Below are 18,083 nucleotides of genomic sequence, written 5' to 3'. Positions count from 1 at the left end.
CCTTCCGTTTGCCCAAATATTAGTTTCTAATCACAAATGGGGTATTGGTAAGCTTAGAAGAAATTGTACAGCAAATTATGTTGTCAATTTTCTCCTTTTACTCTTATGAAAATGAGAAATACACTGACAAGCAAATAGGTAATAATGTTTAGAAATTTTGACTTTCAGGCTTCATATGTCACCATCCACTAGTGCTTCAAACGTTAGACAACTATCATTTTATAGACAATCATCTTGGCTATCTCATACATAAATTTTACTTGCAAGGATTTAGCATTTGATTAGTTATACACATTCTTGCCATGTCACTGCATTAATATTATATGAGGAACCTGGTGATGGCAGCATCTTTTTCTTACTGTATACTACAAATTACAACCTGTTCTCACAATCCCTAATAGCTCAATGTGTTAGGTTGATTCCCAAGCAAAAGGCCGCTATTTTGAATTGAAGTGGAGCCATGAAGAATATATCCCAAGAAAACTGAAACAGCATCATCCAACTCATCGATAGTGGTCTATCGGCCAAAAAAATTACAAAACTGCATCATGTGAGTGCAAAAAAATCAAAAGGCCACTGTTTCGAATCGAAGTGGAGCCATGAAGAATATATCCCAAGAAAACTGAAACAGCATCATCCAACTCATCGATAGTGGTCTATCGGCCAAAAAAATTACAAAACTGCATCATGTGAGATCATGTGAGTGCAAAAAAATCAAAAGGCCACTGTTTCGAATCGAAGAGGAGCCATGAAGAATATATCCCAAGAAAACAAAAACAGCATCATCCAGCTCAACGATAGTGGTCTATCGGCCAAGAAAATTTCAAAACTGCATTATGTGAGTGCCATGACAGTTGGAAGAATATGAAATAAAGTCCATTCATCCATTCAAAAGCCAAGAGGTAGACGTCCAGGCAAAATATCAGAGTCAGCAAGTTGGCTTGTCACAAGGTATATCAGTTCTGCTGTGACAAATAGAAATGAGCGAAAGTGTTTGGAAAATGTTTGCCAATTTCAAATTCGGCACAAAAGTAGCACATTTGGATTCATGTTCGCTTTCACAAGCATTTTTACTCAAAGATGGCAAAATTCGGTCACAGTTCGGTAAATCATCGCATTTCCACTAATGCTTGTGCTATTACTTTGGCTAAGATAGTGGTGCTGTATGATAACTGGGAGTGACGGGGGATGTGTTTGATGAGGGGAGGGGGTGTGGATAAGTTAGAGGAGCATGTGAAGAGGTTAGATGAGCAGCGCATTATTTTTTTCGTTTTTCCTTAACTTTATGTGTGTTGATTCTAGGAACCAATTAGGGCACAGAAACCATCCACAGCATCATGACTAATGATGAGCACATTCGGATTTATGATCCCAAGCAAAATGTTATAAAATCTTTAAAAATCGGTAACACTTGGTAAAAGTGCAAGAAAATATTTGCGTTGCCACAAAAATATTTTCAGCACTCTAGCAATGATAATGGTGGTGTATCATGAGCGTTTGAATCCACAGATGGGTGAGTCTGAAGAGCTGTTCACACATTCTATGCCATGTTTACCAGACGTGTACTGAAAAGCTTTGCAGAGTCAAGAGGGGGAAATCTGCACCGATGCCCAATAATTTTTTAGCTTGGATCCGAGGCAGGACGAAGTATGGTCCAAACAGCATCCTGACCTTCATCATCAGACAATAATCCCTGGTGGGAGGTGATCCTGATGAGAGTCAGATATCTGAGGCTCACTCAGCCTAAACTATGTTGTCAGAGAAAGAAGAGGAGGAGGGTGACTCCAAGGGGGAGGAATATGATAACACAGAGGATGATAATGATGAGGTGCTACATCTAAGTTGGCGTTAACATAGAGGCACAGAGCTGAGTAGGTAATCTGAGGAAGAAGACGAGGAGGTTATGTTGCGCTGTACATAGCAGACACGTAATGATGCAGCCATGATGAACAATGCATCCTCATCCACAACTGTGCCTGTGATCAGCAGCATCCACTGGTCTGCAGCTTGCAGGGGTGACAAGGGTTGCCTAGCCTGGGCCATTTTTGACACTGCAAAGAATGAGGTAACTCACATAATCTGCACACTTTGCAAAAAAAACTGAGTCGAGTTAAAAAGTGCAATAACTTGACTATTATATGTATGGACCTTAACATGCGCAATCAACATGCGCTACTGTCGGAATCCAACTGCGCAAAAATGCAGACCTCAACAACAATCAGCTGCCCCATTAATAGTATGTGCTGTTTCTTTATCCTCCTCTGTTACTGTACCAACTATTGAGTTGCAGGTCTTTGACCGCAGAACTGCAGGTTCTTTACCCACTCCAGTCACGCTGACTGAAAGCCCGCCATCAGCTATAACTGAAGCGGGCATGTTTTTGAACAATATCAGAGACCAAGCACACCACAACTTTCTCAATCCTCCTTTGCATCTCCGCATGCACCTCTCTCATGGTCCAGCAGTTTGTCCGGTTCACCAAACTCTGCCCTCTCTCAGCACTGCAGCCAGCCCAAGGTACCCCAGGTGTGGTCACGTAAAAGATTGTTTCCTCCTACACATGACAAAGCTAAGAGGTTGAACTCCACCATCTCCAATCTGTTGGCCACTTAAATGTTGCCGTTCCGCCTGGTAGATACAGACGGTTTCCAAAAGCTGATGGCTGTCGCAGTCTCCCAATTGCTCAGTCGACATTAGATTTTAAGAAAGGTCTTCCTGCACTACACCAGCATGTTGCAGGCAACATCACCCATTCCTTGACTAAATCTATGTCTGCCAGGGTGCATTTCACTACACACACTTGGATGAATAATCATGGCCAAGGGCATTACATCTCTCTGACTGGGCACTGGGTGACTCTGGTGGCTTTGGGAGCAGGGGGTCAAGGGGCTGCTTCTCAAGTCTTTGAATCCCCAAGGCTTAAGGGACAAACTCTGTATCTAACTGTTCCTCCACTGCTTCTAGCTCCTCCACCTCCTCTAGGGCCTCCACCTGTGCCCTCAACATCTCCCTTAATCAGACATGCGTTCCAAAAGATAGAATCCCTACATTATGGACTGACCTGGGTTGGATTAGTGGTATTACAACCACTAGGGGCAGCACTGACAGGTAGCGTAGTCAGGAATAGCCAGGGCAAAGTACACAGGAGCAGCAATGTAGTTTACAGAATCAGCAGGTAAAAGGAAACTTGACTAAAAACTAGTAGCACAATAATCTCACAAGGAAGGAAGTACAATGCCAGGTTAAAGTAGAGTGTTCAATCAGGGTGGAGACAATCAGGAATTCAGGGTGGAGACAATCATAAAAAACACAGGTACTTGTATCTGGGTTACAAAGGAAATGCCCAGCGAGCTGAATAGATCTGAGGTAATAGCTACAGCCTGGTGCACAAAAGCCGCTGGTTTTGAATCCTGACAGTACTCCCCTCCTTTCATGATTGCCTCTGGATATCTCAGGTGCATGCTTCTCTGGATGTTTCTGATGAAAAGCTCTTGTAAGCCTGGGTGCATAAATGTTGCACTCAGGCTCCCTTGAATTATCTTCTGGTCCATAACCCCTCCATTGTACCAAATATTGGAGTCTTCCTCTGAATCTTCTAGAGTCCAGAATGTTACACAAAATGTACTCCTCTTCACCATGGACTTTTTCTGATGGTGGAAGTGTCTGAGTTCTGCCTGGAAGTGGGTTCTCTCTCTGAATGGTTTCAGTAAGGATACATGGAACAGAGGGTGAATTTTCAGGCTGTTAGCAAGTTTTAATCCCTTTACCCCCAAGAGTGGTATGCATGTTAATACGAGGCCAATTTTTACATTTTTGATCACTGTCCCTTTATGAGGTTATAACTCTGGAACGCTTCAACGGATCCCGGTGCTTCAGACACTGTTTCCTCAAAACATATTATACTTCCTGACCGTGGTAAAATTTCTTTGATATGACTTGAGTTTATTTGTGGAAAAAAATTTTAATTTTCCAACTTTGAATTTTTATGCCCTTAAATGACACAGATATGTCACACAAAGTACTTAATAAGTAACATTTTCAATATATCTACTTTACATCAGCACAATTTTGGAACAAAATTTTTTTTTTGAGGGAGTTATAAGGGTTAAATGTTGACCAGTGATTTCTCGTTTTTACAACACCATTTTTTTTAGGGACACATCACATTTGAAGTCAGTTTTAGGGGTCTAAATTATAGAAAATACCCAAAAGTGACACCAATCTAAAAATGGCACCCCCCAAGGTATGCAAAACCATATTCAAAAAGTTTATTAACCCTTCTGGTGCTTTACAGGAATTTTTGGAATGTTTTAAAAAAATGAACATTTAACTTTTTTCATAAAAAAATTATTCAGATCCATTTTTTTTCCCCAAGGGTAACAGGAGAAACTGGACCCCAAAAGTTATTGTGCAATTTGTCCTGAGTACGCTGATACCCCATATGTGGGGGGAACCACTGTTTGGCACATGACAGAGCTCGGAAGGGAAGGAGTGCCGTTTGACTTTTTCAACGTAAAATTGGCAGGTATTGAGATTGGATGCCATGTTGCGTTTGGAAAGCCCCTGATGTGCCTAAACAGTGGAAACCCCCCACAAGTGACCCATTTTGGAAACTACAGCCCCCAAGGAACTTATCTAGATGTGTGGTGAGAACTTTGAACCCCCAGGTGTTTCACTAAACTTTATAGTGCAATGGAGTGAAAATAAAAAAATCATATTTTTTCCGCAAACATGATCTTTTTATCCCCAATTTCTTTATTTCCCCAAGGCTAACAGGAGAAATTGGACCCCAAAAGTTATTGTGCAATTTTTCCTGAGTACGCTGGTACCCCATATAATGGAGTAAACCACTGTTTGGGCGCATGGCAGAGCTTGGAAGGGAAGGAGCGCCGTTTGACTTTTTCAACGCAAAATTGGCAGGTATTGAGATTGGACGCCAGGTTGCGTTTGGAAAGCCCCTGATGTGCCTAAACAGTGGAAACCCCCCACAAGTGAACCATTTTGGAAACTACAGCCCCCAAGGAACTTATCTAGATGTGTGGTGAGAACTTTGAACCCCCAGGTGTTTCATTAAAGCTTGTAGCGCCCGGGCGTGAAAATAAAAAAATCAAATTTTTCCACAAACATGATCTTTTAGTCCTCATTTTTTTATTTTCCCAAGGGTAACAGGAGATATTGGACCCTAAAAGTTGTTGTCCAATTTGTCCTGAGTGTGATGATACCCCTTATGTGGGAGAAAACTACTGTATGGGCACACGGAAGGGAAGTAGTGACTTTTTGGAATGCAGACTTTGATGGAATGGTCTGCGGGCGTCATGTCACATTTTGAGAGCCCCTTATGTGCGTAATCAGTGGAAACCTCCCAAAAATGACCCCATTTTGGAAACTACACCCCCAAGGAACTTGTCTAGATGTGTGGTGAGAACTTTGAAACCCCAGGTATTTCACTAAAGCTTGTAGAGCTCGGGCTTGAAAATAAAAAAATCATATGTTAGGACTGGCGGAACGCACCAAATAATAATTAGAGATGATATAAGGTGCGTTCACAGTCCAGGGTCCACCGTGCAGCTAAGACACCTAATGCTTGGTAATGACGGACTATATGGCAGTATAATGTGAGTACACACACAGGTTAGCTTCACCCGGCATGAATTAAGCGAACCATGTTGCATCACAGGGCCGCGGTACCGCACAGAGAGCGCAAGCAAGGTGACACAGAACTCTGCCCCAAAACTCAGGGTAAGTGTCCCTCTAGATCTCTTGTGCTCAACACTGCTACTGCGGTGCCAGGGAAACAACTAAAGTAAATATTTACCGCACAGGAATGCATGCAGTGCCGCTCTGGCGGACGCCACTAACCGCCCTTACTAGGGCCAGGAAAGAGCACTATCTGCGCACGGCACCGCTCTGGCGTTCACTGCTTACTGGATTCATCAACTTGTGCAGTTGTGCAGGATAGCACTGTCAGGCATTAGGTAGCTCTACCATTCGCGAGCAGGCAACACAAGGGATGAGAATGATTCAGAGCTTTCATCCATTGACAGGCATTCATCCACACACACAAGTTAAAAAGTTTACCGTAGCGCATGGCCATGTGAACCTTTTATAGCAGTAGCGCTCCGGGACCTTCCTGATGGTCCAATAGGAGCCGCAACAGGACCGGAGCATGTGACCCCCAAACTCCAATGGGAGGTCGTCCCGTGGGCATGCTCAGTGTGGGAAAAGCAGGACTTAGTCCCTGAAACGCCTGCTCACTGCTGAACAGTGCTGGCTACAAAGGCAGAGCCTGGAAAGGTAGGAGTACCCAAGTGCACAGTATCAGCTTGAGCTAGACGCTGGGATCGATGTCTCAGCTGAGCAGGTTCCACTGTGGCTGGAGGAGAATGGGAGACTGCAGTGGACATGGTTCGCGATTCCCCCTGTGCAGCGGTGGGAACTTGATACCTAACATCAAATTTTTCAACAAAAATGTGCAATTTGTCCTGAGTACGCTGATACCCCATATGTGGGGGTAAACCACTGTTTGAGTGCATGGCAGAGTTCGGAAGGGAAGGAGCACATTTGACTTTTATAACGTTGAATTGGCTGGAATTGACATCAGATGCCATGTTGCAGTTGGAGAGACCGTGATGTGCCTAAACAGTGGAAACCCCCCAATTCTAACTCCAACCCTAAACCCAACACATGCCTAACCCTAATCCCAACCCTATCCATAACCCTAAATACAAACCTAACCCTAACAAACCCCTAACCCTAATCCTAACCCTATTCCCAACCATAACCGTAATACTAACTTTAGCCTCAACCCCTAACACTAACCCTAATGGGAAAATGGAAATAAATACTTTTTTTATTTTGTTATTTTTCCCTAAGGGGGAGATAAAAGGGGTTTGATTTATTATTTATAGCAGGTTTCTATAGCGGGTTTTTTGTTTGGAAGCTGTCACACACTAAAAGACGCTTTTTATTGCAAACAAATGTTTTTGTATCACCACTAGTGTTGAGCATTCCGATACCGCAAGTATCGGGTATCGGCCGATATTTGCTGTATCGGAATTCCCATACCGAGATCCGATACTTTTGTGGTATCGGGTATCGGTATCGAAACAACATTAATGTAAAAATGTGTAAAAGAGAGAATTAAAATAAAAAATATTGCTATACTCACCTCTCCGACGCAGCCTGCACCTTACCGAGGGAAGCGGCAGCGTTCTTTGTTTAAAATTCGCGCTTTTCTTTCCTTACGTGAAGTCCCGGCTTTGTGATTGGTTGCGTCGCAGTCACATGGGCGACGCAACCAATCACAGCAAGCCGTGACGTAATTTCAGGTCCTTCAGGATTTTAAAATTACGTCCCGGCTTTGTGATTGGTTGCGTCGCAGTCACATGGGCGACGCAACCAATCACAAGCCGTGATGTCACGGGAGGCTGGACACGCGCGCATTTTAAAATGCGCGCTTGTCCAGCCTCCCGTGACGTCCCAGCTTGTGATTGGTTGCGTCGCGATCAACCAATCACAAGCCGGGAGGCTGGACACGCGCGCATTTTAAAATGCGCGCTTGTCCAGCCTCCCGTGACGTCCCGCTTGTGATTGGTTGCGTCGCAATCAACCAATCACAAGCCGGGAGGCTGGACAAGCGCGCATTTTAAAATGCGCGCGTGTCCAGCCTCCCGGCTTGTGATTGGTTGACCGCGAAGCAACCAATCACAAGCCGGGACGTCACGGGAGGTTGGACAAGCGCGCATTTTAAAATGCGCGCGTGTCCAGCCTCCCGGCTTGTGATTGGTTGACCGCGAAGCAACCAATAACAAGCCGGGACGTCACGGGAGGTTGGACAAGCGCGCATTTTAAAATGCGCGCGTGTCCAGCCTCCCGGCTTGTGATTGGTTGACCGCGACGCAACCAATCACAAAGCCGGGACGTAATTTTAAAATCCTGAAGGACCTGAAATTACGTCACGGCTTGCTGTGATTGGTTGCGTCGCCCATGTGACTGCGACGCAACCAATCACAACGCCGGAACGTAATTTTAAAATCCTGAAGGACCTGAAATTACGTCACGGCTTGCTGTGATTGGTTGCGTCCCGGCAACATGGGCGGCACGCGACCAATCACAAGCCGGGACTTCACGTAAAGGAAAGAAAAGCGCAAATTTTAAACAAAGAACGCTGCCGCTTCCCTCGGTAAGGTGCAGGCTGCGTCGGAGAGGGGAGTATAGCAATATTTTTTATTTTAATTCTTTCTTTTACACATTAATATGGTTCCCAGGGCCTGAAGGAGAGTTTCCTCTCCTTCAGACCCTGGGAACCATCAGGGATACCGTCCGATACATGAGTCCCATTGACTTGTATTGGTATCGGGTATCGGTATCGGATTGGATCCGATACTTTGCTGGTATCGGCCGATACTTTCCAATACCGATACTTTCAAGTATCGGACGGTATCGCTCAACACTAATCACCACATTTTGAGAGCTATAATTTTTCCATATTTTGGCTCGCAGAGTCATGTGAGGTCTTGTTTTTTGCGGGACGAGTGGAAGTTGTTATTGATACTATTTTCAGGTGCATGACATTTTTTGATCGCTTTTTATTCCGATTTTTGTGAGGAAGAATGAACAAAAACCAGCAATTCATGAATTTCTTTTGGGGTGCGTTTATACAGTTCTGCGTGTGGTCAGATTGATAAAGCAGTTTTATTCTTTGGGTCAGTGCGATGACAGTGATACCTCATTTATATCATTTTTTATGTTTTGGTGCTTTTATATAATAAAAACTATTTTACTGTATATAAAAAGTAATTATTTTTGCCCAGCTTTATTCTGACAGCTATAATTTTTTTTTTCCGGTGATGGAGCTGTGTGGCAGCTTGTTTTTGTGGGACAAGATGACGTTTTCAGCAGTACCATGTTTATTTATATCTGTCTTTTTGATCGCATATTATTCCACTTTTTGTTTTGCAGCATGATGATAAAGCATTGTTTTTTGTCCTTTTTTATGGTGTTAACTAGTGGGACAGTTTTATAGGGCAGGTCATTAAGGATGCGGGGATACCAAATATGTCTACTTTTATTGTTTAGATTTTTAGATTTCTTTTCACTCAAATATTTATTAATAAAATAAATATTTATTTTTTGATTATTATTTTATATTATTTTTTTATATTTTTACAATTATTTAAAAACATTTTTTTTCATTCATTCTTAGTTTTACACTGTGTCCCACTATGGGACACTCATTTTTTGCAGGCTGATTGCTTCTATAGCATGCAAATATGCATGCTATAGAAGCTGTCAGCACTGCAGCTTCTGTGCACTTAGGCTGGTTTCACACTTGCGTAGGGCAGAGCTGCGGAGGGCTGCTTATTTCCTCCATTAAGCCCAGCCCACTGCCACACCCCTTCAATTCAGCTCCGCCTACGTCGGTATGCATCCTGCGTAACTATCTTTAACATTGGGTACGCAGGCCATGCGAATGTATATGGATGCCCCCACATGCATCGTTTTGATGCTGCACTGAACTGCATCAACATGTTGCATTTTGTTACGGTCGGTGCAACATCAAAACAACACCTGCATAGGCATCCGCGTACATTCGCATGGCCTGCATACCCAATATTAAAGATAAGTACGCAGGATACATGCTGATGTAGGTGGAGCTGAATGGAATTAATTGAGGTGAAGTGAATGGGGATTAAGTCCCAAGTCACATGGACTGAATAGTACGACCAATGCCAGAAAGGGGTTAAATGGAAAGCAACTGGGTTAATTTGAAAATGTCCTATGAATTTTGGACCCAATTTACAAGACAGTACGCTCATTTTCAATTTTTGTTTTACAAAGTGAAACCTTGTCACTGACCTGAAGGGTAGGAGGGGCTTTGAGATGTTTATCGAGTAGGTAAGAAATAAAGCAACGCAGGTGTTGTTCTACAGTTTGGTTAGTTCTTTCAGTCTGGCCATTGGATTGTTGGTGGAAGACAGTAGACAAATTGACAGTAACTCCTAAAGCTGTACAGAAGCTTTGCCAAAATCTTGATGTAATTGGAACACCTCTATCAGAAATTACATTGTCAGGGATTCCATGCAGCCTAAATATCTGTTTGACTTTTTATTCTGTGGCTTGTTCAGTGGTAGAAATCCCTTTAGTTGGAATAAATTGGGCCATCTTTGTGAGCCGACCTACCAAAACAAGGATAACAATCATTTCTTTAGATGGAGGTAGGTCCACGATAAAATTAATTGAAATTGATCCTCAAGGCCTGGATGGAACTGGAAGAGGTTGAGGCCGTGCTAGAGAAGAAGATTGTGGTATCTTGCTCTGTGCACATGTTAAACAGGAGTAAACATATTTTATCACATCCTTCCTAAAATTAGGCCATTAAAAGGAACAAAACAATAGTTCTTGTGTTTTCATGACTCCAGTGTGCCCTACAAGTTTAGAACCATGGACAAGTTTGAGGACTTTAAGTCGAGTAGATTCGGGGATACATATTTGGTGGTTCTGCATCCCAAACCCCTCCTTATAAGATAGATCAACTTCTTTAGAAGGCTTTAAAGATTCATTCTTAGGCACCACCGTAACTCTTTTAGCCTGCAAGGCCACCAAAGCAGCTACACAAGATGATAATTTAGACGAAGCGGGTTTATCTGTTGCCATGGTGGCACAGATGAAGACAGAGTTGATGTACCTGCTACATTACCGAAGACTCCCCCATACCGGAAAATACTTTATCCTGAGAATTGCCACTGTCCTGAGCATCCCTAAAATTCACAGACGAACCAACCAAGCTGCTGCTTTTGTCGATACCTCAGGTTAGCTCAGGTCTAGCTTTTTCTGCTTCCATGCAGTCAGATTTCTGCTCTTTTTTACAGTATTCATTAAACATACTCAGCTCTGGTTCTGAGGGCTTTCTAAGAGAATCAACCATGCATTCTTCTTCAGGATTGTCCTTGAAAGGCTGTGGAAAGTATGGAGACTCTGCTACCTTCTGCTTGTTAAGAACAATATCTTTTGAATCTTCTGGCTCAGGGCTAGAAATAGGGCTAAACTGAGTTAAAGTTGTCAAAAGTTCTGCATTGTGTGATTCTATTTTTTGTGTAGCTCCAAGCGTTGTCCCCTTTTATGAATCCTGGTTCAAATTTTCCATAGCCTGGTCCAACAGCATGGGGATCAGGGCCCACTTCAGGGCCATAGAAAACCATTCAGCAGTACAGTTACACCACTGAGATTTTCGTTCTTTTCAGATGCCTCAAATGACTCCTGTCGATTGTTGTTTTTCACAATAACGCTAACTGCTGAAACATCAGGGACAGAAACAGACTGGGCCAAAGATAGATTCTCCAATGCATTCCTGATGGTTTGAGATGGTTTTCTTATGCATCAGTTGTTGTTTGGATAGCTTTATTGGCATCCAAACTTGAAGCATCAGGGATATCAAGGGCAGCAAGAAGATCGTCAAAGTCTAGAGTCTTCATGTCCCCCATGACTAGGACGGTATTGATATCTGGCAGTGTAAATGCACGGTTCCACTTAATGCAGATGCCGCTCTCAAAACCCAACCATGTGTGGATTCTGATCACAGCTACAGCCACTGGCGTCTATCCAAGGCTGCAACCACACAATCATATCAGGAAATGACCAGATCAGTAGGTTGGGACCTGGAGAAACTAACATGGTCGAGAAAGACTGAGCCTGGGGAAGAGGAGGGGACAAACTAGAGAAAGGAAGGGAGACGAGACCTACTAATGGAGGTGGGAACTTCAGCTGTATCACAGAGAGAGCTGGAAGATACTGAACATGTGTGTGTGCTGCACAGGGGCAGGGAGCATAGTCAGGAATAGCCAGGAGTTAGTACACAGGAGCAGAAATGTAGTTTACAGGATCAGCAGATGAAAAGAAGCTTGACTAAAGGCTGGTAGCTCAATAATCTCACAATGAAGGAAGTAAAATGCCAGGTTTAAGTTGGGTGTTCAATCGGGGTGGAGATAATCAGGAACTCAGGGTGGAGACAATCAGAAACTACACAGGTACTTGGATCTGGGCTAGGAAGGAAATGTCCAGTGAGCTGAATAGCTTAAAGGGAAGAACTGCCGCCTGGTGCACAAGAGCCACTGGGTTTGAATCCTGGAACCCCCCACCTCTTTATTGCCCATCCATGGCTCAACGTAATCTGGCAGTGTTCACAGTAATATGACTTGGAGATCACAGTCACCAGCTCAAGAGTTGTGGACAGTGTGAGGTAGTGACCCCTGTTACAGCTAGGGGGCACTACATGTTCTCCTCAGAATACACATGAAGGCGTATGGAGGCCATGGGAATGAATGGCAGGCGCAGGCATAAATATGATGGTGAGACAATGTCCGGCATTATTGTAAATGGTTGGTATGTGTCACAGAGGAGATCCTCTACACTGTAAGCCAATAATGTTGTTCTGGGACCTGTACCCCCCCAAGTATTGTTGTGTAGTTTTAAAGGGAGGCTTACAGAATTAGTCAGAGAGCTGGGTGAGTCTGACTAACCACACACACTTCTTACCTGTGGGAGTGGTTACAGATATATAATGTGACTGAGGACTGGTCACAAGAAAGAATGTATAGACCTGATTGGTTCATGTGTAAGGTCCTGGAAGGCCTGTGTGTTGGACGGTCCCAGATGGGGACAGATGTTCTGAAGAGCACATGGTGAAGCCTTGGATCTGTTGGCCTGTGTGCTGGACGGTTCCAAGTGTGGACGGATGTCTTGAACAGCACACGGAGAGGCTGTATGTGCAGAGTCTGTGACGCCACTGCATTGGGGAAGCTACATTTTTCCGCTGGCCAAGACTGTTGTGAGTGCCCTGGTAACAAGGATGGTGATCCCAGTAAGACAGCTTCTACAAGAGTGGAATGACTGACAGTAGGTCAGCGTGTGGAGCAGGAGCTCCTGGAAGGTAACCCAGAGTTGGGGGACAGTGTGTACTGACGAGGGTCAGTTAATGAACTGTGCAGTCACCCATGGTAACTGGACAGAGCCAGGTCCAGCATGTTTAGTGACCGCAACTTAATGTCATGTTCAGATAGAGTGTGTAATAGACTGTTCATGGTGCAGTTTATGACTGTATAATAAACTGCATTGACTGTTTAAAGTGGAACGTGTTCCTGTATGCCTTAAATCTTGCTGCCAAGTGAGTATTCCCCAACCCGCTAGTGATCGCGGCATTACAACAGCTGTCCAGGCTGAGATATAGCAGTGTCTTTCTCTACTGAACCTGGAGCCAGAAAAGGCTGTCTGTGATAACGGTGCAAACCTGGTGTCGGCTTTATACTGGGGAAACCTCGCACATGTGCCTGGCATGGGTCACATCCTCATCGTAGTGGTACAACAATTTCTCCACCACTAACCTGGCCTGGGGGAGATGCTCCAGAAAGCATGGAAGATGTGTGCTCATTTCCACCATTCGCACCCCTCAGGTCGTCGGCTACAAAGATGGCTACTAAAGCTACTACGATGCTGCTAAGATGGTTAGTGCTGATGATGCCATTATCAACATCACTATTCTGGTCATCTATATGCTGGAGCAGACTTTGAATAGCTTACGGGAGGAGATGTGGTCCCAGAAGAAAAGGAGGAAGCAGAGGAGAATGCGGAAGGGATAGCATTGTCCCTAAGTTCCAGACTGTTGTCACACAGGTGGGTGCCAAGGGAGGGTGAATTACTGTGATTAAGAGGGGTTGGTGATAACAGACAAACTGTTTTCAAAGGTGCAAGATCCAAAGAAGAAATGTAGGTGGAAGAGGTGATGGGCAAGCAACTGTCAGATGAAGAGGATAATCCTCCCCTCTCTGTTGATCATGCTGGGCGGGAGGGAACTGAGGAAATAAGCATCATTGTTACCCAACCACCAACACATGACTTCGGCCTCATGGTAGAAGCCGACATATGAGTACCTTCTTGCTGCACTATCTGCAGCATGATCCGTATAGCTATGATTAGGACTAATGTTGACTACTGGGTTGCCTCTCTGGTAGATCCACATTATAAAACCAAATTTTGCCAGATGCTTCCCACCCTGGGAAGGGACCTGCGAATGCTGGAGTATCGAAACATGCTGTTACTAGTGTTGAGCGATACCGTCCGATACTTGAAAGTATCGGTATCGGATAGTATCGGCCGATACCCGAAAAGTATCGGATATCACCGATACCGATACCCGATACCAATACACCAAGTATAGGAAGGTATCCTGATGGTTCCCAGGGTCTGAAGGAGAGGAAACTCTCCTTCAGGCCCTGGGATCCATATTAATGTGTAAAATAAAGAATTAAAATAAAAAATATTGATATACTCACCTCTCCGGAGGCCCCTGGACATCACCGCTGGTAACCGGCAGCCTTCTTTGCTTAAAATGAGCGCGTTTAGGGCCTTCCATGACGTCACGGCTTCTGATTGGTCGCGTGCCGCTCATGTGACCACCACGCGACCAATCACAAGCCGCGACGTCATTCTCAGGTCCTAAATTCCTAGAATGAGGAGTTTAGGGCCTGAGAATGACGTCACGGGTTGTGATTGGTCGCGTGGCGGTCACATGAGCGGCACGTGACCAATCAGAAGCCGTGACGTCATGGAAGGCCCTAAACACGCTCATTTTAAGCAAAGAAGGCTGCCGGTTACCAGCGGTGATGTCCAGGGGCCTCTGGAGAGGTGAGTATATCAATATTTTTTATTTTAATTCTTTATTTTACACAGTAATATGGATCCGATACCGATTCCCGATACCACAAAAGTATCGGAACTCGGTAACGGAATTCTGATACCGCAAGTATCGGCCGATACCCGATACTTGCGGTATCGGAATGCTCAACACTAGCTGTTACACAACCTTACGAAAGCTTTTCCCCAAGACAGCAGTGAAGCACATAGTTCTTGTCACAGCTATAGACTTCCAACCTCCAACACATCAACTTGTCAATGCCAAAACATTAGCAGCAGCAGCATTGTAAGTGGAAGAAGCGATTTCTGTGAGTCTTTTGACACTTTATTTTAGACCAACACAGAGTCCAAGTCTTACACGTGGTGAATGAATGGAGAGGATGGTGCAGAGTATCTAGAACTGAATATTAATACCATCAGGGAGAGTTTGGATCCTTTCAGATTTTGGTCTTCCAAAATGCAAGAGTGGTCTGAGCTTGCCTCACACGCCTTGTGGTTTTATCGCGCCCGGCAGCCAGAATTCTCTTAGAATGTGTCTTCAGCGCTGCTGGTGGTGTCCTGATAGATAAGCACAGCTGGCTGTCCCCTGAAAGTGTAGAACACCTAACTTTCATCAAGATGAACAAGTCATGGATCTCCAAGGAAGTTTGCACCACAAACTCAGAATGTACAGACTAGGTGATATTGCATTTTATGGTGTGATGCACTAATGTCATGAAACTGCACTCTGTGATATTTTTAGTGTGGCTTCGTTGCCTGCTGTGGTTGCTGTTGTTTATGTTAACACAATTTTTTGGAAGTGTGAACAGTCATGGTTGGTCTACATCTGCTGGGTTGGCTGTAGCAGAAGACATGTTGGTCACAATTATACTATTTGTCTTCTCATGACATTTATTCTACTTCGGAGGTGTCAGGCCCTCATTTTTAAAAATGTGAAATCTCCAGGTTGGGTGTCTATCTGCTAGATTGGGTGTAGTGGAAAACCTATCGGTCCCTATTAAGCTATTTCTACTGTGGTGAAATTGATGCCATTTCTGTGGTGTAAGACCCTAATTTGTTTAAATGTGAACACTCCTGGTTGGGTGTCCATCTGTTGGATTGGGTGTAGTGGAAGATCTGTCGGTCCCTATTATACAATTTCTACTGTGGTAAAATTGATGCCACTTTGGTGGTGTCTGCCAATAATTTTTGGAATTGTGAACACTCCTGATTGCTTGTCCATCTGCTAGATTGGGTTTAGTGAAAGACCTGTCATTCCCTATTATACTATTTCTATTATGGTGAAATTGATGCCAGTTCTGTGGTTTAAGGCCCTCATTTCTTTAAATGTGGACACTCTTTGCTGGATGTCCATCTGCTAGATTGGCTGTAGTGGAAGAACTGTCAGTCCCTATTATACTATTTCTACTGTGGTGAAATTGATGCCAGTTCTGTGGTGTAAGGCCCTCATTTCTTTAAATGTGAACACTCCTTGTTGGGTGTCCATCTGTTGTATTGGGTGTAGTGGAAGAACTGTCAGTCCCTATTATACTATTTCTACTGTGGTGAAATTGATGCCACTTCTGAGGTGTAAGGCCCTCATTTCTTTAAATGTGAACACTCATTGTTGGGTGTCCATCTGCTGCATTGGGTGTAGTGAAAAACCTGTCGGTCCCTATTATACTATTTCTACTGTGTTGAAATTGATGACACTTTTGTGGTGTCTGCCAATAATTTTTGGAAATGTGAACACTAGTGTTGAGCATTCCGATACCGCAAGTATCGGGTATCGGCCGATACTTGCGGTATCGGAATTCCGATACCGAGTTCCGATATTTTTGAGGTATCGGAAATCGGAATCGGAAGTTCCCAGTGTATGGTTCCCAGGGTCTGGAGGAGAGGAGACTCTCCTTCAGGCCCTGGGATCCATATTCATGTAAAAAATAAAGAATTAAAATAAAAAATATGGATATACTCACCCGTCCGGCGGCCCCTGGACCTTACCGATTGTAACCGGCAGCCTCCGTTCCCAAGAATGAGGAGTTTAGGACCCTCGATGACGTCGCGGCTTGTGATTGGTCGCGTGCCGCTCATGTGACCGCTCACGCGACCAATCACAAGTCGCGATGTCATCGAGGGTCCTAAACTCCTCATTCTTAGGAACGGAGGCTGCCGGTTACAATCGGTAAGGTCCAGGGGCCGCCGGACGGGTGAGTATATCCATATTTTTTATTTTAATTCTTTATTTTTTACATGAATATGGATCCCAGGGCCTGAAGGAGAGTTTCCTCTCCTTCAGACCCTGGGAACCATCCAGGATAGCTTCCGATACTTGTGTCCCATTGACTTGTATTGGTATCGGGTATCGGTATCGGCGATATCCGATGTTTTTCGGGTATCGGCCGATACTATCCGATACCAATACTTTCAAGTATCGGAAGGTATCGCTCAACACTAGTGAACACTCTTGGTTGGGTCTCCTTCATGGGTGTTGCCTGTAGCAGTAGGCGTCCGAGACCATCAGGCATCCACTTCCTTGGACTCAACTACCCGTGTTACTATCCTTACATTTTTATGACAATGTAGTCTACAAAGCTGATATTTGTGCCACCTGAGTGTGGCTCATCATGAAAGCAGGTATAGGTGTTACATGTGGTATTAGGGCTCCCAGTAAACGTGGCCTACACCGAACCCTCACCCACCTTGTCTTACTGTGACATTCAATTAAACGCTGTAATTGCTTTCCCAGACCCTGATACCTCACGCCTGGCCGATTACTGCAGTGCAATGTTACAAGTTATACTGCGGGTGAATTGAGGCCACTTTTCTGGTGTCTGTCCCTCATTTGATGTGTTTTGGCAGCATTTGAGGCTGTTATAAGGTGTTGTGCATGCATTTGTTTTTGCCTCTCATTGACATGAATGGCGTTTGGTAAAGTTTGACAAATATTTGACTAATTAATTGGAGAATATTGCAAATTCGGCAAATGTAATCTGAACCGATCATTGAAATATTCGCTCATCTCTAATCATGACACAAGATCTCCTGTGATTGGCTGTCAAAGTCACATCATCCTGTCCATATAAAAAGCGGACATCTTGTTTTGCTGGTGCCATTTTCTCAGTGTCACAGTGCAGAGAGGTCGCTCCTGTGCTAGTTCTGGTGCTGAAAGTGAACTTGTCAGTGAAACAGATAGGATCCTGTCCTGTGTGAAACTGATCTTCCAGCATCGCAGTACATTGTGCATAAGCTATGTGGCAGTCTCCAGAGGCCCCATTTGCTACTCCAAATCATTTGTAAAAAAAAATATTTTTCAGTGAGAAATCAGAAAGCCAGATTTCCACTTAAAGATTGTTATGCCTAATATTGGGGCGTAGTCACGAGGCCCAATTAGCTACCCCAAATTGTTTGTGATA

At 44.1% G+C, this 18,083-nt stretch overlaps 1 pseudogene; it reads right to left on the bottom strand.

The window, feature by feature from the left end:
- Positions 1-3,275: 3,275 nt before the first annotated feature.
- LOC143817714 (zinc finger protein 592-like) lies at positions 3,276-11,483 on the bottom strand (annotated as a pseudogene).
- Between the last annotated feature and the right edge of the window lie 6,600 nt (positions 11,484-18,083).

The sequence above is a fragment of the Ranitomeya variabilis genome, chromosome 3 (genome assembly GCF_051348905.1).
Source record: "Ranitomeya variabilis isolate aRanVar5 chromosome 3, aRanVar5.hap1, whole genome shotgun sequence".
Classification (NCBI taxonomy): domain Eukaryota; kingdom Metazoa; phylum Chordata; class Amphibia; order Anura; family Dendrobatidae; genus Ranitomeya; species Ranitomeya variabilis.
This window is presented reverse-complemented; position numbering and strand designations above follow the sequence as displayed.